Genomic DNA, 26,260 nt, shown 5'->3' with positions numbered 1-26,260 from the left:
TCCGTTCACTTCTCCTCAATCTGTCAATAACTCCTCGACAATCTCAGACTCACCCTCAACTTTGCCGACTGCTCCAAGTGCCCCCCCCCAAGAATTATTTTGGGGCTGTCTCTCGGGCTTCCTACCGTGTCGCGTGCCTGCCTCCATTCGCCGGTATCCCTCCGCACATTGCTCCATAGAATCCCAGGCGGGTCCGGCACTCTCCCTGGGTCGACCGACCACCTGGTCTATTTCCTCCCAAGTAGTGTAACCAGATCCTCATTCTGCTGCCGAGCTAGCTCCTCAAACCGCCGCCTCTCTGCTTTCGCTGCCTCCAGCTCTGCCTTGGGGCGGGATATTCCCCTGGCTGTGCCAGGGTCCTCTCTCCGTCTAGGATTTCCTTCCCACGTCCAGGAGTCTTGACATCGCTGCTGCTTTTTACCACGCTGCTTGGTCCTGGTTTGGTGGGTGATTCTGTAACGAACGTCGTAATCCTCCTCGTCTGAGGAGGAGCAAGGATCGGATCAAAACGCAGCGTGGTATGTATCCATATTTATTTGAATACTTTTAAACACGAACAAAAACAATAAACAGAAAGAAACCAACGACGCTACAGTCCTGAACTTGAGAACATAAAAACATGAACGCACGAACAGGAACAATCACCACAAAACAACAGTGAACACAGCCTACCTAAATATGGTTCCAATCAGAGACAACGTAAAACACCTGCCTCTGATTGAGAACCATATCAGGCAAATCAGACACACCTAAACCAATGAGACACATAACATAGACTACACCCACCCAGCTCACGTCCTGACTAACTAAACAAAGACTAGACAAAGGAAATAAGGTCAGGAACGTGACACGGGGAAATGTAATAAAAAATGGTCTGAGAAGAACAATATTGGCTGTGAAATTCAAGCATAGCCAATATGCAGTGATAATGTCTTGGGTCTATAGCCTACTGGACAACCTCATTGGTACAGAACTGGTTTTAATAGGTTCATGTTGCATAGGCTTTTGAAGTCATGTTTAAAAAAACATTTGAGCAGTAATTTTTGGCTTGCTTTAAAACTCAAAAAGTGCTCTTGACTCAGAAAAGGTTGGTGACCACTGCGGTAATTGAACTGTCTGGATTTGATTGGAAAAACTGGTCCTTGGGCTCAGGCAAATAACATCTAGTTAGCTGTTATGTCATATACAGTATGATATACAGTATGAATGATACTCCTGTCTTGATTTGAAAATGGCAGATTTTCTGTCAGGAGTCATGTCTGTTTACAGTGCTAATGTCACCCTGATTCTGGTTCACCTGTCCTTGTGATTGTCTCCACCCCTTCCAGGTGTCACTTATTATCCCCGGTGTATATATCCCTGTGTTTCCTGTCTCTCTGTGCCAGTTGTCTGTGTTTGCCAGTCAACCAGTGTTTTTCATTGCTCCTATTTTTTCCCCAGTCTCTGTTTGTTTTAGACTTTTTTAAGAGAGAAAGTGAGAGAGACAGAGAGGGAGTTTGAGGGGCAAGGGGTGACATTATATTCACCAGGCACATCAGAGGCATGTTAAAACGCATTATTATTCTCCAAGCCTGTCATAGTTTATTAGCTTACAGAGACAAAAGATTTTGGCTTAATGCTGTGTTGTTTTTTCCCCTTCTCCTGGTGTTGTCACATGAAAGACCGCGGTGGGATGAGAAACAATGGGCCCGACAGCCCTCTGCTATCTGACAGCTCTGTAAATGTCTATTAGCACAATACTTATGCCATGTAATTATACCCCTGAAATGACAGCCCTTGTCTTTTTTCAGGCTAACATGAGCAAGCTGTGTTTGCTAGTGATGAGAGCTATCAGCATAAAGAGCTAGGCGGCTTAACCAAACGCTCTGTACCTCAAACTTTACTACACATTACTGTAGGCTCGGCCCTAATATATGTCCTCTCTGTCACCTGGAGTTGCATGGCAAATTGTCCAGGAACAAAGGACAATGCCAAAGGACTAGTCAGTCCTTCCCCCTCCGAGGGGCCAAAATGTATCTCCCTGTTACAGTATCCAGAGCAATGAATATTGAATATGATTGAATAATACTATAGTATCCATGTTTTGTATCTATCTGAAACTTGTTCACGGAGGATAACTCTGATGCTCTCTATATGGATGTATGATCTCTGTGGTATTTGTACAGGGTGAACTCTGAATTACTCCATTATGCAAAGGATTTTTATTGTCCTCTCAGGAATTCTGTCTTATTTAAATATCTACTGCAGCCCTCATCCTCCACGTACAACACCCGTTCTGCCAGTTACATTCTGTTGGTCCCCAAAGCACACACATCRKTGGGTCGCTCCTCTTTTCAGTTCGCTGCWGCTAGCGACTGGAACGAGCTGCAACAAACATTCAAACTGGACAGTTTCATCCCAATCTCTTAATTCAAAGACATAATCATGGACACTCTTACTGACAGTTGTGGCTGCTTTTCATGATGTATTGTTGTCTCTACCTTCTTGCCCTTTGTGCTGTTGTCTGTGCCCAATAATGTTTGTACCATGTTTTGCGCTGCTACCATGTTGTGTTGCTACCATGCTGTGTTGTCATGTGTTGCAGCCTTGCTATGTTGTTGTCTTAGGTCTCTCTTTATGTAGTGTTGTGTTGTCTCTTGTCGTGATGTGTGTTTTGTCCTATATTTATAAATATATATATATATTATTATTATATATRTTTTTTTCTTTAATCCCAGCCCCCGTCCCGGCAGGAGGCCTTTTGCCTTTTGGTAGGCCGTCATTGTAAATAAGAATTTGTTCTTAACTGACTTGCCTAGTTAAATTAAGGTTAAATAAAATACAATTATTTACATTGGTCTCATCCCCCCACACAAGCCTTTAAATGCTGTGACACCCTGTTGAGATTGGGCCTTGGGTGGTCAAGTTACACTGTAAAATTGGTATRGTTTGATTGGTCCAAGGTGGTTGGTCTTGGGTTGATGTCAGATGTTATAAATGGAGTGAAATGCCTTTGTTCTCTCTCTTATCCTGTATRCAGTCCATGTAGGAAGGTTGTATGATCAAWTCTCATTTCTTAGGCTTCTAGGCCTCTGGCTTAGTAAGCATCTGTTTGTTCATGCTTTGTATTGTAAGTTAACCTTAGGATCTACTGTATATCCTTGAAAGTATGCCTTGCAATGCTTGTTAATGCTCGTAACTTAAGCTTTATGCCTTGTATGTGAATCCATTCATTGTACAATGTTAATTAAACATCTGCCTTTGATATAGATAATTCTCAGACCAATTCTTGCTTGCCAACGTCAATTCATTGCCTAATATTTGTATATTTTAATTATATTTATGGTGTCAGATAAACATTTTAATAGACWKATTTCTTAATCTCATTACAAATCAAATGTGATGTATATATAATATACTGTATATTCACATATCAAATATTACTGCCCACTACATTACCACATTATTTTAGATACAATTTTATTGTGCATTGGGTGGATAGCAGGTGTGAATAAAAATGGAGGTATTGATAGGGAGGAGACCTGTGTGAGAGCGTTGAGTCATAGTGTGTGTGGTCATGTGGTTCTGTGTTGTGACCTTACCTTGATAACGCAGCAGCAACAGGGAGCCAGAGCGAGGCTGCTGGTCACTGCGGTAAAGGATGGAGATTTGATTGCTCCAGCTGCGCACCACCAGACCCCTCATCAGGACGGTCTCATTGGCCAGGATGGARAGCTCTCGTCCCCCCATGTCTTCTACCGTCACCACCTCCCCCTCTGACAGGCTCACGTTCAGCACCTGCAAACACACACAAACACACCACCAGTCAGTCAGATGTTGCATTTGGTCACAATTAGTGATGTTTCCAAACGGCCGATGATGTTGGGAAAAGTGTCTGTTTCGTTGCTTCAGAAGCTACAGCTGTCGACAGTCCACGAGACAAACGAGTTAATGCTCATTACCACACAGCAGAATGGGATGCTGCATGACAGGTTCATGTCCAGCTTGAGATGTAGTTGAGGTTTAATACAATATATCATCAGAAATACTGTCACCTACAGTACCGGTCAAAAGTTTGGACACACCTACTCATTCAAGGGTTTTCTACATTGTAGAATAATAGTGAAGACATCAAAACTATGAAATTACACATATGGAATCATGTAGTAACCAAAAAAAGTCTCAAATAAATCAAAATATATTTTATATTCTTCAAAGTAGCCACCCTTTGCCATAATGAAAGATTTGCACACTCTTGGCATTCRCTCAACCAGCTTTTCTCAACCATGCTTTTCCAACAGTCTTGAAGGAGTCCCCACATATCATGCTGAGCACTTGTTGGCTGCTTTTCCTTCACTCTGCTGTCCAACTCACCTCAACCACCTCAATTGGGTTGAGGTCAGGTGATTGTGGAGGCCAGATCATCTGATGCAGCACTCCATCACTCTCCTTGGTCAAATAGTCCTTACACAGCCTGGAGGTGTGTTTGGGTCATTGTCCTGTTGAAAACAAATGATAGTCCGACTAAGCACAAACCAGATGGGATGGCATATCGCTGCAGAATGCTGTGGTAGCCACGCTGGTTAAGTGTGTCTTGAATTCTAAATAAATTACAGACAGTGTTACCAGCAAAGCACCCCCACACCATCACACCTCCTCCATGCTTCACGGTGGGAACCACACATGCGGAGATCATCCGTTCGCCTACTCTGTGTCTCACACACGGCGGTTGGAACCAAAAATCTCACATTTGGACTCATCAGACCAAAGGAAAGATTTCTACCAGTCTAATGTCCATTGCTCGTGTTTCTTGGCCCAAGCAAGTCTCTTCCTATTATTGTTGTCCTTTAGTAGTGGTTTCTTTGCAGCAATTCGACCATGAAGGSCTYATTCACGCAGTCTCCTCTGAACAGTTGATGCTGAGATGTGTCTGTTACTTGAACTCTGTGAAGCATTTATTTGGGCTGCAATTTTTGAGGTTGGTAACTCTAATGAACTTATCCTGTGCAGCAGAGGTAACTCTGGGTCTTCCTTTCCTGTGGCAGTTCTCATGAGTGCCAGTTTCATCACAGCGCTTGATGGTTTTTGCGACTGCAAAAAAGTAGAGATTTTCCGGATTGACTGAGCTTCATGTCTTAAAGTATTGATGGACTGTCATTTCTCTTTGCTTATTTGAGCTGTTCCTGCCATAATATGGACTTGGTCTTTTACCAAATAGGGCTYGCCTGTGTATACCACCACTAGCTTGTCACAACACAACTGATTGGCTCAAACGCATTAAGGAAAGAAATTCCACAAATTAACTTTCAACAAGGCACACCTGTTACTACATGATTCCATATGTGTTATTTCATAGTTTTGATGTAGAAAATAGTAAAAATAAAAATAAAGAAAAACCCTAGAATGAGTAGGTGTCCAAACTTTTGACTGGTACTGTATATTCTCACTGTATATTCTCACCATAATGCTACGTTAGGACTGAGGGTCTGGCCAATTTGCCACATCATGATCCCCTCTCACTTTGTACGACACAGCAGGCAAATGTGCCCCAGACAACATATCACGACCCTGACAGGCCATTTGTGTGGTCACGGCTCACATCAGAAGGGATTTTAATACAATTGACACCCCCATAATTCCTGTTTCATTTCCAACCAGAGCCAGTCTCTTAATGTTTACCTTAAAAAAATGGGCCACTCGAGATATGCTGCCTCCTGTTCAATTTCCATTAATAAACTGGCAGCAGGATGTATTTTTATCAGGCCAATTTTTTTCTCCTGGACAGAGAATGTGATTTGGAAAGACAGCAGAGTTTGCCTGGATCACATGGTTCATTACGCAGTATGGCTAGTAAAGGTTTACCCCCTTCAGTATTCAGGCCCTGTAACTGTAGTTAAAATCAGTGTGTTTCTTTTCTCCTGTTTTCTGTCAGCCTCTGTGACAGCTGTGTTTTATCTCTTGAACAGGCTGAAACAGCAGCTGCAGCTGAATGTACTGAAAGCCACTCCAGAGGATGCTCTATAGTTTTACCGGTTGAATAAAGTAGCAGTGGCATAATCCACATTTGGGGGAACATCTGCAGTTCCCATAAATGTGATGTGTTATCTAGAGTGTAGCGGTGGGTAACAGATATGAAAAACAACCAGGGATCTGATAATCATCTTGGATAAATGCACCACACTACATTAGATCTACAGGCCATGTATCTTGCGTAAGAACCAGTGGTGTAAAGCACTTAAGTAAAAAATACTTTAAAGTACTACTTATTTGGGGTATCTGCACTTTACTTTACTATTCATATTTTGACATCTTTTGCTTTTACTTGACTATATTCCTCAAGACAATAATGTACTTTTAACATACATTTTCCCTGACACCCAAAAGCACCTGTTACATTTTGCATGGCTAGCAGGACAGGAAAATGGTCCAAGTCACGCATTTATCAAAAGAACATCCCTGGCCATCCCTAATTGCCTCTGATCTGGCGGACTCACTAAACACAAATGCTTTGTTTGTAAATCATGTCTGAATGTTGAATTGTTCCCCTGACTATCCGTACATTWAAAAAATTATAGAAAATGGTGCCGTTTGGTTTTTGTTAATATAGGGAATTTGAAATTATTTATACTTTTACTTCAGTATATTTTAGCAATTACCTTTACTTTTGATACTCAAGTATATTTCAAACCAAATACTTTTAGACTTTAACTCAAGTAGAATTTTACTGGGTGACTTTTACTTGAGTCATTTTATATTAAGGTATCTTGACTTTTACTCAAGTATGACTATTGGGTACTTTTTCAACCACTAGTAAGAACACAGACAGGATGATCTCCAGACCAGGCCTGGCGTGTGATGTTGTAGTGGGAGCTTGCTGTGGCCTTATGATAGGCTGCTCTCCCAGGGGGAATGAGAGTGTCACTGAGGCAGACTGAGAGAGCCCAGAGTGTGACGCAGAGGAGCACCAGGCAAGACACTGGCACCAGAATGAATTTGGTCACACTGACTACCAGTCACTCGGTTGAGGGGGTGCCAACAATGGGTGTGAGGGGCTCACTCCTGCTCTCAAAGACATAGCTTAAATGTGACTGTTAGTCTGTCTCCCTCAGTGTCACGCCCTGACCGTAGAGAGCGTTTTATGTCTCTATTTTGGTTTGGTCAGGATGTGATTTGGGTGGGCAGTCTATGTTCTATGTTCTATGATTTTCTATTTCTATGTGTTTGGCCGGGTGTGATTCTCAATCAGAGGCAGCTGTCTATCGTTGTCTCTGATTGAGAACCATACTTAGGTAGCCTTTTCCCACCTGTGTTTTGTGGGTAAATATTTTCCYTGTGTGTTTGTGTGCACCTCGATTTGCGTSACGTTCTTTGCTGTTTACCTGTTTGTTTTTTGGTTGTTTCGGTTTCACTTTCATTAAAAGATGTGAAACTACATGCACGCTGCACCTTGGTCGATTTATGACAGGGAGTTTGAGGATAGCGAGCGTGACACTCAGATATCATCCAAGAATGAGGTCAAACTCCATTTGTTCTTACCATAATGCTACACAAAAATAAAGCTTTCCCAGGACATCAGCATTTGTATAAGCCTCATCTAGTTGAAGCCCACAATCTAATACTGCGTACAGTTGAAGTCGGAAGTTTACATACACTTAGCTTGGAGTCATTAAAACTCGTTTTTCAACCAATCCACAAATTTCTTGTTAACAAACTATAGTTTTGGCAAGTAGGTTAGGACATCTACTTTGTGCATGACACAAGTAATTTTTCCAACAAATGTTTACAGACAGATTATTTAACTATAATTCACTGTATCACAATTCCAGTGTCAGAAGTTTACATACACTAAGTTGACTGTGCCTTTAAAACAGCTTGAAAAATTCCAGAAAATGATGTTCATGGCTTTAGAAGCTTCTGATAGGCTAATTGACATCATTTGAGTCAATTGGAGGTGTACCTGTGGATGTATTTCAAGGCTCCTACCTTTCAAACTCAGTGCCTCTTTGCTTGACATCATGGAAAATCAAAAGAAATCAGCCAAGACCTCAGAAAAATAATTGTAGACCTCCAAGTCTGGTCTTGCCTCCTTGGGAGCAATTTCCAAATGCCTGAAGGTACCACGTTCATCTGTACAAAAATAGTACGCAAGTAATAAACACCATGGGACCACCGCAGCCATCATACAGCTCAGGAAGAGATGCATTCTGTCTCCTAGAGATGAACGTACTTTGGTGCGAAAAGTGCAAATCAATCCCAGAACAACAGCAAAGACCTTGTGAAGATGCTGGAGGAAACAGGTACAAAAGTATCTATATCCTATGTCGACATAAACTGAAAGGCCGTCAGCAAGGAAGAAGCCACTGCTCCAAAACCGCCATAAAAAAGCCAGACTACGGTTTGCAAACTGCACATGGGGACAAAGATCATACTTTTGGAGGAATGTCCTCTGGTCTGATGAAAAAAAATATATAACGTTGTGCATAATGACCATCGTTATGTTTGGAGGAAAAAGGGGAAGCTTGCAAGCCGAAGAACACCATTCAACACGTGAAGCACAAGGGTGGCAGCATCATGTTTGGGGGTGCTTTGCTGCAGGAGGGACTGGTGCCCTTCACAAAATAGATGGAATCATGAGGTAGGAAAATTATGTGGATATATTGAAGCAACATCTCAAGACATCAGTCAGGAAGTTAAAGCTTGGTCACAAAATGGGTCTTCAAATGTACAATGACCCCAAGCATACTTCCAAAGTGTTGGCAAAATGGCTTAAGGACAACAAAGTCAAGGTATTGGAGTGGCCATCACAAAGCCCTGACCTCAACCCTATAGAACATTTGTGGGCAGAATTGAAAAAGCATGTGCGAGCAAGGAGGCCTAAAAACCGGACTCAGTTACACCAGCTCTGTCAGGAGGAATGGGCCAAAATTCACCCAACTTATTGTGGGAAGCTTGTGGAAGGCTACCCGAAATGTTTGACCCAAGTTAAACAATTTAAAGGCAATGCTACCAAATACTAATTTTGAGTGTATGTACACTTCTGACCCACTGGGAATGTGATGAAAGAAATAAAAGCTGAAATAAATCATTCTCTCTACTATTATTCTGACATTTCACATTCTTAAAATAAAGTGGTGATCCTAAAGGACCTAAGACAGGGAATTTTTACTAGGATTAAATGTCAGGAATTGTGAAAAACTGAGTTTAAATGTATTTGGCTAAGGTGTATGTAAACTTCCGACTTCAACTGTACGTATACTGACTATTTACGTAACCAAATTAATTTACTTTGTGTTGACAATCACGCCTCTGGTATATATCCTTATGATTAACAATAACACCAGACTTGATTAAGCCGTCACTATTCTATCCATTTACCCCCCTAAACAGTTACAATGTGAAAAAGAAATGCCATGTGATCTTCAAGTGTTTATTTCCATTTTCTCTCAAGGGCAATGGCAAGGACAAAGCCTTGGGCCCTGTTCTTTCTCTCTGGGTTTCTATTGAAGGCTGTATGCTCTGCAAAAGATTGAGACAGGAGGCTTGAATTGACATTTATGTATTGCTTGATTGYCTTGTTGTGTGAAGTGTTGTTATTTGGTCTGTATTTGTCGGTGCAGAAGGTGCATCTTTCTGAAAGGTTTCATTGTTTTACAGGGGACAAAGGGACTGTTTTCCATCTATCTGGCAAGCAAGGCGGAATACAAAGTATTTAAGTCTCTCTCTTATATATTTGTTAAATCGATGAGAGATGGTTTACATTCCACCATGCCTCTGCCATGCAAGGTTCATACATATTTCAGTCAGCGTTCGCTCCACAAACATCAGACCGCCACTCAAGCTAAATGGCTTGCATTCTAGAATATTATTCGACAGGACCCAGTGAGACGACAAGATTACTTCACTGTTGGAACCTCTAAAGCTCCATCAATGACAGCTAAGGCATGATGCCTGTCACGATCGTCGTAAGAAGCGGACCAAAGCGCAGCGTGGTTTGAATACATTCTTCTAATTTTAATGAAGAACACTTAAACAAAAAAAACAACAAAACGAATAAGACGAACGTGACCGCTATAATAAACACTGTGCTAACATGCAACCTAACATAGACAATAACCCACAATACAAAACAGGCTACCTAAATATGGTTCCCAATCAGAGACAACGCAAAACACCTGTCTCTGATTGAGAACCATATCAGGCCAAACACATAGAAATAGACAACATAGAAATACAAACATAGACTGCCCAGCCCAACTCACGCCCTGACCATACAAAACAAAAGACAAAACAAAGGAACTAAGGTCAGAACGTGACAATGCCGGTATCACGGTGGAATAAAATGGGAATGTTTTTAGAAGTAATCGACCAAACCCTAAAGTGGTCTGTACAGATACAGACACGTTTATTAATGTTACAGTTGTGCAATGTCCAGTGTCTTACTTCACAATTCATGAATATAATATTTACTACAAAATAAACTAAGTAAATGTTTACACTCTTGAGGTCTGTGAGCGTGGACATGTGTAATGCGACGGAGAACCGGAGACTCCAGGAAAAATCTTGCATTTAAAGATGAGGGCATAAAAACATAAGATTTGGGATACATCCTGCCCTATCAAATAAGCTGCACCATAGGAACCTGAAATAATATCAGGAAAGTCAAATTTAATAATCCCTTTCATCTGCAAGCCAAAGTAAGCCGTTTGTTTTCAGGCAAAGTTTTCTGAGACAGGACACACATGGAAAGTGGTGGTTTTGAATTTTTTTTATAATGAAAAATATTTTGAATATTCTAGAATTGTGTTGATAATCCTCATCTCTTCCTTGTTTATTGTGGTTTGATGATGTTCCTGCTATAGCTGTAATTTTGTTTCATTTCCACAAGGATATGGATCTACTATGTACCTTGAGAGACAAAGTGAGGGGAACAAAAAAATGACATTAAATTTGAAGCGCTCTATTTTTCAAAGTGTCCACCGTCAATTTACAAGGAGCCAGGTCTTCAAACAGGGAGGAAAAGAGTGCTATGGAAGTGTGACAGTTGTGTGCAATTTGTGATGAAATACTGGACAACGTCAATGCTCTGAGGGATAGGTTATGTGATCATGTGTACATACAGTACATATGAAAGGAGCATCCTGAACACATACAGTAATATATACAGTATATAGTAACAGAGGCTGGGATGTATGAGCGTTCACTAGTGATGGCTCTGAGGCTGTTCACATGGAAACAGGGGAGAGACTAGAGCATAGTATCCTGACCTGTGTTATCACTCTGTATACATAAACATGGCATCGTCCTGAGGGACAGGCGAGCAGCCAGCAGGAATTTGCACTGGAAGATAGTATGGGTCTTTGGGGGCCCTGTCATCCATCATCCATCCTGTGACCTGTCACTACAGTTAGGAACTGCTGTCCGGCCTCAATTATGAACCATTGTCCATGTCTGGAGACATCAGACCATGTTATCTCTAGCAGCACTACAGCCAGGGGACCACAGGGYGCAGTTCTGAGATTATACACATACAGTACACTGCTACTACAGGAACATAATGAGACTAGTCATGGCTTATACCCCTGAAGCTTTCAACAAAATGTATCCCATTGGGACAAGAGCCCAGGGTAGCTGGGTTCAAGTAAAGAACAACAGAGCCAGGCTTTTGGGTTTCTGTAGTTTTACACCAAGATGTGTTGTTCTATTTCCATTTTCAGGGTCCTGTGAGAATGGGAGTTGTTGTTTTCTTTGTGTGTACTTAGTGATGGCAGCCCATGCATCTGTGATGGGCAGACAGGAGCTTGCAGGAAAATAAAACGTCAATATAATTCTTCGGAAATGCTAAAATGAGGCATCTGGCCTATTATTGAGAGGAAATAACTATAACTGGAGTCAAATTAGACTTCATTGGAAATAAGTGATGAGTGGGTGGTGGTGTGGAAATTGGCTTGGATGGTTTCCAGATGTGTGTGTGTGTGTGTGTGTGTGTGTGTGTGCGTGTGTGAGTGAGTGAGTGAGTGAGTGAGTGAGTGAGTGAGTGAGTGAGTGAGTGAGTGAGTGAGTGAGTGAGTGAGTGAGTGAATGAGTGAGAGAGAGAGAGAGAGAGAGAGAGAGAGAGAGAAGGGGTAGAGGGGAGGGATGGAGAGAGGGAAAAAAATTGAGGCAGATAGAGGAAAGATAAATAAATAAATAGGGAGGGTGACAGAGAGAGTCTGAAAATAGGAAAGAAGGATATAGCATAGAATAGTACAATGGAATAAGTGTGGTTACAGAATTCTTGAGCCTCCATTGTTTTGAAACCAAGGTAGGCTTTTCAATAACGTCTACACTCCAGTCCACTCACCCCTAACAATCTACCAGGTGAAGTAGAGAGATCTCCCCTCAAAATACATTCGAAAATCTTGTAAATCTACATACCCACCAATATGTTTCACCAGTGAATTATAAAACAATCTCCATGCTTCCCTGACAGAGGACACACTGATTCTAGAAGCAACCACTTTTTCACGGCACTAAATGGAACACTAGCCTACATAGACAGCACAATATTTGAATGACAATTTTTTCATTTTAGCAGACACTCTTATCCAGAGCAACTTACAGTAGTGAGTGCATTCATTTTTTACTGGTCCCCAGTGGGAATCAAACCCAGAACCCTGCTGTTGGAAGCACCATGCTCTATAAACAGAGCCACACAGGGCCACATGTGTGGGAATGAGTTGGGAACCTATAAACATGACTAGGTCTATGCAGGCTAGTCTCCATACCAAACAAGAATTCATGGTAACATGTCCATCCTGTTCATCTAGTAAACACAAATGTGTATTATGTTGCAAAACAAAAATGCAGGTAAAATAWTTTTTTTAAATTAAGAATGCAATTTAAAGCAGTAACATGCTGAGCATATAATGCAWTGTCCTGTCATCTGGGTATGTGCTCTTTCAGTTCCATTTCTTTTCAGTATTCCATTAAAATACTCCCAGAGCCCACATCACATGTATGAGTGAATATGGCTGTGTGGAGGGTCATCTCTCATTGTCTCCTCAATCAAAATATTTTAATGAACAGACCGTGCGGCAAGGATAAAGTAACCCTTAACAGACATTGGACSAATCATAGATTACAAAAACAGCAAAGGCAGGAGATAATGTCTGTTTGAAAAATACAATGTGGATGCAGACAACCAGTTGTGTCCCCATGTGTGTCTTTATTCTTCATGGACGTGAAGTATGTACAGTATGTTGTTATAGAAGAGTAAGTTCAAAGAAAAGAAAAACRAGCATACTGTTCTTGCTCAAATCACTTATTTTGTTAAAGCTTATGTATCTGCCTCTTGGCCTTTGTCGAAGCTTCTAGACYTAATATTAGAGTGAAGAAATGTGTTTTCTGACTTTACAGTTTGCACGTATAGCAAGCATGCTCGTATTGCTATGGTGTTATGGGTGGATCTCCGGATACTGGAGGTGTATTTGCATCAGTAAATATCAAATCAAATTTTATGAGTCACATACACATATTTAGCAGATGTTATTGTGYGTGTAGCGAAATGCTTATGTTCCTAGCTCCAACAGTGCAGTAATATCCTGCAATTCACAACAATACACACACATCTAAAGTAAAATAATGGAGTTAAGAAATATATAAATATTAGTACAAGCAATGTCGGAGTGGCATTGACTAAAATACAGTAGAATAGAATAGAGTATATACATATGAAATGAGTAAAGCAGTATGTAAACATTATAAAAGTGACTAGTGTTCCATTATTAAAGTGACCAGTGATTCCATGTCTATGTATATGGGGCAGCAGCTTCTAAGGTGCAGGGTTGAGTAACCGGGTGGTAGCCTGCTAGTGGTGGCTATTTAACAGTCGGATGGCCTTGAGATATAAGCTATTTTTCCAGTCTCTTGGTCCCAGCTTTGATGCACCTGTACTGACCTCGCCTTCTGGATGGTAACGGGGTGAACAGGCAGTGGCTCGGGTGGTTGATGTCCTTGATGTATAGTATCAATGTGTCCATAGTCTGTGTTCATCACAGTTCTGTATATTACAGTTACCAGGACCAGCCCTATAAAAGTCCAATGTGTGACAGAATGGAAAGAGAGTTTGTTATCACAACGTGCAGACAGATAGGGAGTTGACATGCTGTTGTAACTACGACCAGGAGAACACACTGATCTGCGGTCAGTTCGGCTATCTGACCGCTGCTTCAATAAAGCAGATAAAAGTGTTTTCTTTGATGTATGGATAACAGACTACACATATCAAATAGAAAGAGGTGTTTACATAGCTCTTATCAGTCTACATTTAAATGTCAAGAATCTTTCGTTAGAAATGCAATGCGATGCTTTTGACAGGAAAGGCTTAAAGATAGGAGAGCACCATTTGCCGTATGTCTGTAGATAACTCAGCCCAAAATGTGACCGCAAAACATACAAATCAAGGTATAAAAATGACAGCGCTATCATTCATGGTGTATAAATAATTTTACAACCAAGTGAATGCATTATGGCTAAGATAACATTCACAGGAGGCTCTCTCCCTGCTAATTTTACTGTGGAAAACATCTGGTAGTGTGCTGCTATGAACATACAAAATGTATCTGAGGAGCCATTGGCTTGTGCAGGATGGGTTTCTATGTAATCTAAATGGATGAGGCCTGACATCCACATGAATTGCAGGTCTTCAGCTGCAGAAAAAAACTCATTATATTCACCAACAATAGGTTTGTTATCAAAATGCTAAAACTACTTGGTTTCTGCAGATACTGTGTTTCTGCCTGAAGATGACTGCTATATAGTCATAATTTAGTGCATTCTGACAGTCTGGGCTGGGTGGTCTGCTCATTGCAAGGTTTCTAAATGGCAGATTTATATAGTGACTCGGCCAGGTGCCACTCAATCTCTATTATTGTGAGTATCTCAGACAATGCCAAAAAATAGAGGCATAAGTACGAGTGGAGGCTATATTGACACTACCACCCATACAGACAATACAATCAGACTATTATCATTGTCTGCTTTCTTATCTAAGTTGAACATTCACCTCTTTCTTATCAACACTATTTTACCTGCAGTCATAAAAACAGGTCTCAAACATCGGCTGGATGATCAGCAAAACACTGGAAGGCAGATAATTAGACTGTAAAGACCAGAGCCAGTGTTGTGTCTATTAAACACTAGTCTGCATTGCAGTCAATAGCAGAAACACTGGATGATAGCAAACTTGCCCATTGTTATTGAGTTTACAGGTGGTACATGGAATTGGTGAAGTTCGAAATGGACTAAGTAATGAACCCCAGGATTGGTGAGCTGTTGACAGGGCACTCATTAATGAATTAACTGAATTTACAGTTGATGTCATCCCCAACATTAAGCATCCTCTTAAGGCTATGTTGTCTCCCTGAGGCAGACTTTTTCAGCAGTAATGACTGAGGTTAAAGAAACAACCTCTGCATATCTTAAAACACTCTTATGAAATATGGTTATGAGACATATTAGATTTCTGCTATATTAGCAATTGACTTCTGCTTCCTGAGGTGCCGCTCAGGCCCGGACATTTCCGTTTTAATATTTGTGGCGSGGTGCAGTTTTGCATAGATTTGAATACATGCATTGGTGATTTCTCTGCTTATTTCCCTGCATGTGCATCTCCTCGCCCCTCTTCATCATGCCTCATGATGTCCTTGCAGAGCTGACAGAGATGGAGAGGACAGAGTATTCTCACAGACACTTTTTCGTTTTTATGACAGCTAGCTAYGTTAGAGGTGAAATTAGTGTCACCAGAAAGCATTCCTCTGGGGAGGGGACAACCTGATGAAAACTCATTTCAGCCCAGGCCTGACACCTTAAAAAGCTCATTAGGACCAGACAACCCTCCTTTATGTCCTGCCACCCTGCCCCCAGGCTCAAGGCACGGGATGAAAGGTTCTCCTCAACTCATCTCAAGTTCATTAAAGCAACTACGGCTTTCGGGGGCTCCATTAAAGAAGTTGGCCTCGTTCCACGTTTCACAGTCAGTGTAGCCTGCTCTACTGTTCGCTGGGTTGGGGGTGGGGTACTAGGGCTGGAGGAGAGCAACTATCCCCATCGTGGTGAAACATGTCCATACATTATTCACTACCTCCTTCACTGGTCAGTGCGGCCAACCAAAGAAAGTCCGTAGGCTGTAACTGTGGCTATAGGACTTTGATTTTGTTTACTAAAGAGGTATCGATGTATAATTGCAAACGCAGGAGTTCCTGGATTGTTTGTTTGATAAAAGGCTTAACCCTTTGATACGTACGATCACATATTTGTGATCATTGTTGAGTTGTCCCAGCAGCGTACCATCGCAAGTTTGTGATTGGAACAATAGCAAAGGTAAGTATGATGCAACATATATGTCTAAACAGCCTTGTCTGAAAACCATCTAAACAATGTTTTGTACTAATGGGAAATAAAGGTCTTCACAACTTTATTCCTCAATTTCACCTTTCATTGAAAAAGATAAATGTGAAAGTCATCATCCAAACATCACACGGAAAACATCCACAGCCAAACTCATTCAATAAACCAGTCTAAATAACAGGCTGCGCTGGCAAAAAACAGAACATAAGTTAGCGACCTAAACGCTAGACTTGTTTACAATGTACCACATCTCTGGTGAACACAAGGGAGAAATGTAATATTGTTTAGAAAAGAGATGCGTGTCAGCTAAGCTAACAGCAGCTAAATTATTTATGACGGCAGCCATGTTTGTTTATGTTTGATAAGCGAAAACTCCTTAACCCAAGAATGGCATTCACTATAACACGCAAATAAACAAAGTCAAAGATGGCAAGATGGCCTTTTCCTTTTAATGAGGAAAAGGAACACACCTCAATTCAAACTGTTGTTAGAAATTCAAACTTGTTAGAAAATAATTTGAAATTGACAAATTGAAACATAGCCTATAGATAATTAGCAGGCAGCGTGCCTTGGTTTGAGGGCAGCGCAGGTTAATTGTCCTGTTGCGTAACAATCACATTTTGGAGCAGTGAGTGCATTCTGACATCACGCACATAGAAAAACACACGCTGGGGCGAGCGTTAGAGATATTTGGAACTCATGCGTGAAAAGGATAAACCTCATGATAACTGCAGAACATAGTATTTACCAAGAGAGTTTTCTTCTATATTTTTTTAACTGTCTATTTAACACCACAAATTGATGCTGGCACTAAGACCACGCTCAACAAGCTGTATGGAGTCATAAGCCAACAAGAAAATGCACAGCCAGAGGCAGCGCTTCTCGTGGCCGGTGATTTTAAGGGAAACTGAAAGCTCTTTTACCTCATTTTTGCCAGCACCTCACCTGTGCAACTAGAGGCGACAAAACTCTTGATGACCTTTGCTCCACACACAGAAATGCACACAAGGCCCTCCCTTGGCAAATTTGACCATAACGCTACCTTCCTGATTCCTGCTTACAAGAAAAAACTCAAACAGGAAGTACCAGTGACGTGCTCAATTTGGAAGTGCTCAGATGAAGCGGATGCTAATCTACAGGACTGTTTCGCTAGCACAGACTGGAATATGTTCCGGGATTCTCGTAGGATGTGGCAGTGCTTGCAAACTATCATGGATTACAAAGGGAAACCCAGCCATGAGCTGCCCAGTGATGCAAGCCTACCAGATGAGCAAGCAACACTGCACGAGAGCACCAGCTGTTCTGGAACACTGTGATCTCACTCTCTGTAGCTGATGTGAGTAAGAGCTTTAAACAGGTTAACATTCACAAGGACGCGGGGCCAGAATGGAACAGCTTTCAAGTGCTGATCAGCTTTCAAGGGACTTCACTGACATTTTCTCCCTGACCCTGTCTGTAATACCTACATGTTTTAAGCAGACCACAATAGTCCCTGTGCCCAAGAACGCCAAGATAAACTCTATAAATGACTTTCGCCCATAGCAKTCACATTTGTAGCCGTGAAATGCTTTGAAAGGCTGATCATGGCTCACATCAACACCGTCATCCCAGACACCCTGGACCCACGCCAATTCAAATACCGCCACAACAGATGATGCAATCTCTATTGCACTACACATTGCACTACACACACTCTCCCACCTGGAAAAGAGGAACACCTATGTGAGAATGTTGTTAAATGACTATAGCTCAGCGTTCAACAACATAGTGCCCTCCAAGCTGATCACTAAGCTTAGGATCCTAGGACTGAACAAGTCACTTTGCAACTGGATCCTGGACTTCCTCACYGGCATCCCCCCAGGTGGTGAGGGCAGGCAACAACACATCCACCATGCTGACACTCAACACGGGGGCCCCTCAGGGGTGCGTGCTTTGTCCATTCCTGTTCTTCTACGGCTGTGTGCCCGCACACAACTCCAATACCATCATAAGTTCGCTGACAAGGTAGCCTATAGGAAGGAGGTCAGAGACTTGGCAGTGTGGTGCCAGGATGACAACCTTTCTCTCAATGTCAGCAAGACAAAGGAGCTGATCATGGACTACAGGAAAAGGAGGGCCAACCACACCCCCATCCACAATGACAATCGACGGGGCTGTAGTGGAGAGGGTTGAGAGCTTCAAGTTCCTCTGTGTCCACATCACTAAGGAATGAACATGGTCCACACACCAACACAGTCGTGAAGAAAGCACAACAACACCTCTTCCCCATCAGCAGGCTGAAAAGATTGGGATGTGCCCTCAGATCCTCAAAAAGTTGTACAGCTGCACCATTGAGAGCATCTTGACTGGCAACTGCTTGGCACCTGACAGCAAGGCCCTACAAAGGGTAGTGCGTACGGCCCAGTACATAAACTGGGACCGAGCTCTATACAGGCGGTGTCAGAATTGTCAAAGACTCCAGCCACCCAAGTCATAGAGTGCTACCGCACGGCAAGCAGTACCGCTGCACCAATTTTGGAACCAACAGGACCATGAACAACTTCTACCCCCAAGCCATAAGACCGCTAAATAGTTAACCAAATAGCTTCCAGAACTATCGGCATAGACTCCCCTTTGCACTAACTCTTTTGACTATTCACATATGCTGCTGCTACTGTTTATTATCAATCCTGTTGCCTAGTTACTGTATCTTTACCTCTACGTACAGTGCTTTCGGCAAGTATTCAGACCCTTTGACTTTTTCCACATTTTGTTACATTACAGCCTTGTTCTAAAATGTATTAAATATAATTTTTTTCTCAGAAATCTACACACAATATCAAAGTAAAAACTGTTTTTAAAAAATCATTCATTTATAAAAAATACTTATTTACATAAGTATTCAGACCCTTTGCTATGAGACTCGAAATTGAGCTCAGGTGCATCCTGTTTCCATTGATCATCATTGAGATGTTTATACAATTGGATTGGAGTCCACCTGTGTTAAATTCAATTGATTGGAGATGATTTGGAAAGGCACATGCCTGTCTATATAAGGTCTCAGGATTGGATTGTGTCAAGGCACAGATCTAGGGAAGGGTACCAAAATATGTCTGCAGCATTGAAGGTCCCCAAGAACACAAGGACCTAAAACACACCTCCAGGCTGTGTAAGGGCTATTTGTCCTAGAAGGAGAGTGATGMAMTGCTYCATCAGATGACCTGGCRRCCACAATCACCRGACCTCAACCCAATTGAGATGGTTTGGGATGAGTTAGACCGCAGAGTGAAGGAAAAGCAGCCAACAAGTGCTCAGCATAATATGTAGATACTCCTTCAAGACTGTTGGAAAAGCATTCCTCATGAAGCTGGTCGAGAGAATGCCAAGTGTGCAAAGCTGTCATCAAGGCAAAGGGTGGCTACTTTGAAGAATCAAAAATATATTATGATTTGTCTAATAGTTTTTTGGTAACTACATGATTCCATGTGTTATTTCATAGTTTTGATGTATTCACTATTATTCTGCAATGTAGAAAATATAAAAATAAAGAGAAACACATGAAAGAGCTGGTGTGTCCAAAGTTTTGACTGGTACTGTACCCCTGCACATCGACTTGGTACTGGTACACGGTGTATATAGCCAAGCTATCGTTACTCATTGTGTATTTATTCTATTTATTACTTTTCTACAATTTGTTTTCTCTCTGCATTGTTGGGAAGGGCCCATAAGAAAACATTTCACTGTTGTTTACAAAGCATGTGACAAATAAAATGTATTTGATTTGATTTGATTTGAATGTCCCTTCAGCTGGAGTCTTGGTGTAATGTATTGCCTGTCTCCACCATTGATTTGTTAGCTGAATAGGGAGGCGTACATCACTGACAAACACATAGAAATGTCCCTCTTCATCTTGCCATAGTTTGTCAGGATCAATGCTAAATGCATTTAGCTTCCTTTGTCAGAAACAGTGGAATTAAAATGAAAGTGCTGGAATCGATAGAGCAATTCTCTCTGCATGGAAAGAAGCTGTGTGTCAGCTGTTGGCGATGTTTATTAACATGACTATTGATCGGAGTCAGAGGATCAGGGTCCCAGAGGCACCATCAAATAGCAATTGTTAACCCTTGAGTCAGTGCGAGTTGTAAACACTTCTCTATGTCGCATCCAACCAATAGATCAACCGATTGTTGGCAGCCATCACATTTTCCAACAAAATAAAGAGAGAAGACTTGACAGTTTAGTCTTAGAAAATATAATAGCATTGTTTTAATATTCTATATATGCTTAATTAAGCTCCACCAAAGGAAACATTCTGAAGTCAGTATCAGTATGTTATTCAAATAAACAATAAATAAACATATATCCACACTTGATGTAATATAATGCCATTCAGACAACTATTCAGCTTTGAATAGCTCAACCCAATTTTCTCACAGTTGTATCTAGGACCTTCATTTTAATTGGTCCCTGTTTCCCAATAATATATCCCTGCGTGTTCGTCAAATCAGACCAGGAAATTGATTGAAGAGAGCGGGAGAAATAAAGAGAGGAGAAAAATAGCGGAGAGAAAGAGGGGGAATAGAGAGAGGGAGAAAGTGAGAAATATAGAAATAGACAGAAGAAGTAGGAGAGTGAAGAGGAGTGTGAGAAGGAGAAAGAGAGCGGGAGCGAGGGAGGGGTGGAAAGATAGCTGTGCGGTGCTGGAGAGTGGGACTAATCGCAGTGTGATAGCGAGATGATATCAGTGTACCTTGACCTCAGAAGCAGCCGGTGTGACAAATCCCTCTCTACTTTCTGCTTTGAATGATGCTGCCTCCAACCTCATGGAAAATGGAATCCTCTCCAAACCATGCATTGTGGCTCCAGTAGAAATTTACCACATCCAGTTTCCCTGCTGAAAAGCTTCAAGGATTCTCTGCTTCATTCCCCTCGAAAACCTTTATGCTATCTCTCTCTTTCTCTCCTTCACTCTAATCCTCTCTCCGTTCCGTCCATTCGGTCTCTGTATAATCAGAACGGGGGACAGGAGGTGGCCCGTCTGAAGAGAGATTAGAGAGTCTATAGGAGTGTGTAGCAGGAAGGTCCAGATGGTAACCCCTAGAGAAGGGGCCAGGTAGATGAATGGGCATGGAAACAGAATGTATCAGAGAGAGCCAGGTGGCCTGGAGAGAGCTGATAGGCAACAGACAGGCATTATTTGACCGGAAACACTCCTTAACGGACTTGAAATAGTTCAGATGCTCTGGCCAATTCCGGAAACGCTGCACCTGTCCCCTTTATTATGAGGTGACTTGGAGAGGATCGAGATTTGGAAGTAATGAGTTTCAGTTTTCCAGACTCAACCTATCTGCAGTTTTATATTTGGATAATGCTGCATCCAACACGGTAACAACATGTACTCAGTTATTGAGAGCTGGCTACTAAAAACGAATCTGTATGGTGAACGGTAGCTCATCTCATAGACAGATTTACAAGAACTCATAATGTATTCACTGTTGTTAGCTGCAGCAGTGAGGTTGAGCGACCAAGATAATTGCAGTCAATTTCRCTGATATGTTTTCCTCCTCGCTTGCCCTCCTTTGCAAGACTGCGAGAGCGTTGAGAGGAGAATTGACCCAACATAGAAAATGTCTCATCTTGATTATGTGTTGCCTCCCTCCCCCAGACATGTTGGTGTGTTGGTATATCAGAGGTGCTACTCAGGGGAGAGGTCTAAGTGTGCAGCTCTGTATGTGTTTAGAAACTCTAACAGCTGTGTCGATCGTTAGGGCTTCAGTGTAATTAAGGCTGGGCAACATAAAGAATCGTAATGATAAAAAACTTAACCAGTGCATCTCTCCTCCGTGGCCTTTGACCTTGCCTCTTCTCTCCATCCCCCCTCCATCCAGACCCCTGAAGAGGAGAATACTTCACAAGGTTTTTCTCCAATTACACTTCAWCAGGAGGCTCCCTCCCTCCTGCAACTCCAATAGTAAGTACTGTGGAGCGGCCTGCCTGTGTCCCTACTGTTTCACACAGAGGAGGCGTTCCCTCTGGTTTTACTGTCTATTAGAGGAGAAGAGAGGACGCAGAGAGAGATACAGAAATCAGCCTCTAGACGGGTTATTCATGAAACTTTATAGCTGTGTTAAATACTGAATAAATAGCAGCTCTTATGTCTGTCTAGTGTCTAACACCCTGAATATAGTGCAACAATCCAATCTTTAACACTARAGTGAAAATGGTTAACTTTGTGAAAGCAAGGCCCCTGAACTCTCGTGTATTTTCTGCACTATGCAATGATATGGGCAGCGACCATGTAACGCTTTTACAACATACAGAAGTGCGCTGGTTATCAAGGYGCAAAGTATTGACAAGTTTTTTTAATTGAGAGACGAGCTTAAAGTTCTCTTTACTGACCATCATTTTCATTTGTCTGACCGCTTGCATGATGACGAGTTTCTCACACGACTGGCCTATCTGGGGGATGTTTTTTCCGCCTGAATGATCTGAATCTAGGATTACAGGGACTCTACGCAACTATATTCAATGTGCAGGACAAAATTGACGCTATGATTAAGAAGTTGGAGCTTTTCTCTGTCTGTATTAAGAAGGACAAGACACAGGTCTTTCCATTATTGTATGATTTTTTGTCTGCAAATGAACTCAAGCTTATGGACAATGTAAAATGTAATATAGCGAAGCACCTGAGTGAGTTGGGTGTGCAATTACGCAGGTACTACCCCGAAATGGATGACACAAACAACTGGATTCGTTATCCCTTTCATGCCCTGCCTCCAATCCACTTACCGATATCTGAACAAGAAAGCCTCATCGAAATTGCAACAAAAGGTTCTGTGAAAATTGAATTCAATCAGAAGCCACTGCCAGATTTCTTGATTGGGCTGCGCTCAGAGTATCCTGCCTTGTTAAATCACACTGTTAAGACACTGATGCCCTTTGCAACCACGTACCTATGTGAAGTCGGCCCTCACTAACATGCAAACTAAATACATGCACTGTCACGCCCGTCGGAAGAAGTGGACCAAGGTGCAGCGTGGTCAGCATACATTTTCCTTTATTTTTAAATGTCACCAACAAGACACAACAAACACGAATGTGACGCTCCGTAAGGCTATACATGCATTAACGAAGACAACTACCCACAACTAAGGTGGAAAAACAGGCTGCCTAAGTATGATTCCCAATCAGAGACAACGATAGACAGCTGTCCCTAATTGAGAACCATACCGGCCAAAACATAGAAACAGAAAACATAGAAATAAAGAAACTAGAATGCCCACCATAGTCACGCCCTGGCCATAGAGAGGCTTTTATTCTCTATTTTGGTTAGGCCAGGGTGTGACTATGGTGGGCATTCTAGTTTTTTTCTTCTATGTTTTCTGTTTCTATGTTTTGGCCGGTATGGTTCTCAATTAGGGACAGCTGTCTATCGTTGTCTCTGATTGGGAATCATAAAGAAACTAGAATGCCCACCATAGTCACACCCTGGCCTAACCAAAATAGAGAATAAAAGCCTCTCTATGGCCAGGGCGTGACATGCACAGACTGTGTGTGGAAAATGATTTAAGACTGAGACTCTCTCCAATACAACCCAACATTGCAGAGTTATGTGCATCCTTTCAAGCACACCCTTCTTAATAACCTGTGGTGAGTTATTCACAATCTTTGATGAACAAATAAGGTTTTATATTATTATTTTATTATTATTTGTGCCCTGGTCCTATAAGAGCTCTTTGTCACTTCCCAAGAGCCGGGTTGTGACAAAAACACACTCATTCTTATGTTTAATAAATGTATTGTATGGTGTGTGTGGCWGGCTTACAATGATGGCAAAAAACAACATTTGAGAGTGCGCTGACCCTGGTACGCAGCTGGAGGTTGAATGTTTGAAGGGGTACGGGACTATAAAAAGTTTGGGAACCACTGGTCTATGGGATACATCTTATGGATTTATGTCTCACAGTGATCCAGTTCTGTTATCTTGGCTTCTATCGGAGGTGATGAATATGCGCTGCAACATTCGTGCTTGAGTAATTTTATGATCAACACATGATTCAATTAAATTACAACAGTGGCACAATGTCGTATTGGATTACTGATTACAAATTAGACAAGGGTGGTTTAATTTGATAACCACTGTTGTTACCACTGTCGTTCTAATCTAATTGTATACTACTTGGTTATCACGAAACCCAATCTCTATAATCAAATAGAAAACTTGTAGATAACATGAGGGGAATGGGGATGTCTCTGCCCCAGTGGATGCACTCCACTGAACTCCAGGAGGAAACACTGAGACACACAAAGCTGATCAGAAAGGCAGTATCACGTCTACTCCCCCTCTCCAGCACTCGATGTCACCGGTCTACTAACCACCGATCCTGGCAACCCATCTTTACACACACCTGCGTCTCGTCATCAGATCACTCCTGGACTCCCAACATCGTGGGGGTCAGCTCCAGTACCTGGTGGTCTGGGAGGGGTACGGTCCAGAGGAGGACTTGGACTTCATTAATCCCTGATTACTTGCCCTCTTTTGTTATCTGTTATCAAGTAGTATTGATTATGTTTCCTTGTCAGACGTTTCTCTTGTTTTGTATCGTTCTGTGTTCATTATTATTAAACTCACTAACTGCACCTGCTTTCTGACAATCTGCGTCGCAATCAATTTACGCAAGCTTCAGCAACAATGTATTTAATCTTTCCTTTATCTCCAACCATGATGAAAAGGAGATTAGTGTCTGAAGAGACTACATAAATGACTCACAAATCTACTTAAAATGAGGGGGCAGAGCAAACGCTGATTTAAATAATGAGTTTTTCTTGTGTTATTAATTGATGTCATCTGAATACATTTGGTTCTGTTTTATGGGTGTAAATGAAGTGATTTGCGGTTTATGGTATGCATTTTAAAGAAGCTAGGACTTATAGGCCTATGTAACAGGTTCACAGTCCCATACTGTTGTCTGTGTATGCAGAGAGAATGATATACTGTATGGCCCGTGTGAACTCATGTCTTTTTAAGGGGCTCGCATGTAAAGGTTATATTATCACCATCAGCCTCAGAAACACATCTAAACTGTATACACCTTTATAACCCACCCAATCTACCTACCTCATCCCCATACTGTTTTTATTTACTTTCTGCTCTTTTGAACACCAGTATCTCTACTTGCACATCTGCTCATTTATCACTCGTGTTAATCTGCTAAATTGTAATTACTTCGCTACCATGGACAATTTATTGCCTACCTCCTCACGCCATTTGCACACACTGTATATAGACWTTCTTTTTTTCTATTGTGTTATTGAATGTACACTTGTTTTTTCCATGTGTAACTCTGTGTTGTTAGTGTCACACTGCTTTGCTTTATCTTGGCCAGGTCGCAGTTGTAAATGAGAACTTGTCCTCAACTAGCTTACCTGGCTAAATAAAGGTGAAATAAACATAAATAAATAAAAGAAACTTGCATAGCTATAAATACTGTAGGCACACCTGCCGCAAGAGCAAAGATTCATACSTCGGCTATACTCAGGAACATCAACCAAACATTTAGCAGAATGACTATCTAATTTACCATCAGTTATGATAACATTAATATATTAGCCATTTCTGAGACTCACTTRGATAATTCATTTGATGATACAGCAGTAGCAATACAAGGATATAACATCTATAGAAGAGACAGAAATGCTTATGGGGGAGGTGTTGCTGTATATATTCAGAGCCATATTCCTGTAATGCTTAGAGAAGATCTCATGTCAAGTGTTATTGAAGTGTTGTGGTTGCAGGTTCACTTGGCACAGCTAAAGCATTTTCTTTTGGGGTGTTGGTATAGTCCACCAAGTGCTAACAGTCAGTGTCTAAATAACGTGTGTGAAATGCTTGAAAGTGTATGTGATGTAAACAGAG

At 41.6% G+C, this 26,260-nt stretch overlaps 1 pseudogene; it reads right to left on the bottom strand.

Annotated features, from left to right (window-relative positions):
* The window catches only part of LOC111981337 (seizure protein 6-like), a 239,454-nt pseudogene that overhangs the window by 55,766 nt on the left and 157,428 nt on the right, over nt 1-26,260 (bottom strand).

The sequence above is a fragment of the Salvelinus sp. IW2-2015 genome, linkage group LG20 (assembly GCF_002910315.2).
Source record: "Salvelinus sp. IW2-2015 linkage group LG20, ASM291031v2, whole genome shotgun sequence".
In the NCBI taxonomy this organism is placed as follows: domain Eukaryota; kingdom Metazoa; phylum Chordata; class Actinopteri; order Salmoniformes; family Salmonidae; genus Salvelinus; species Salvelinus sp. IW2-2015.
Note: the sequence above shows the minus strand (reverse complement) of the source record. Positions and strands in the feature narration are given on the sequence as shown.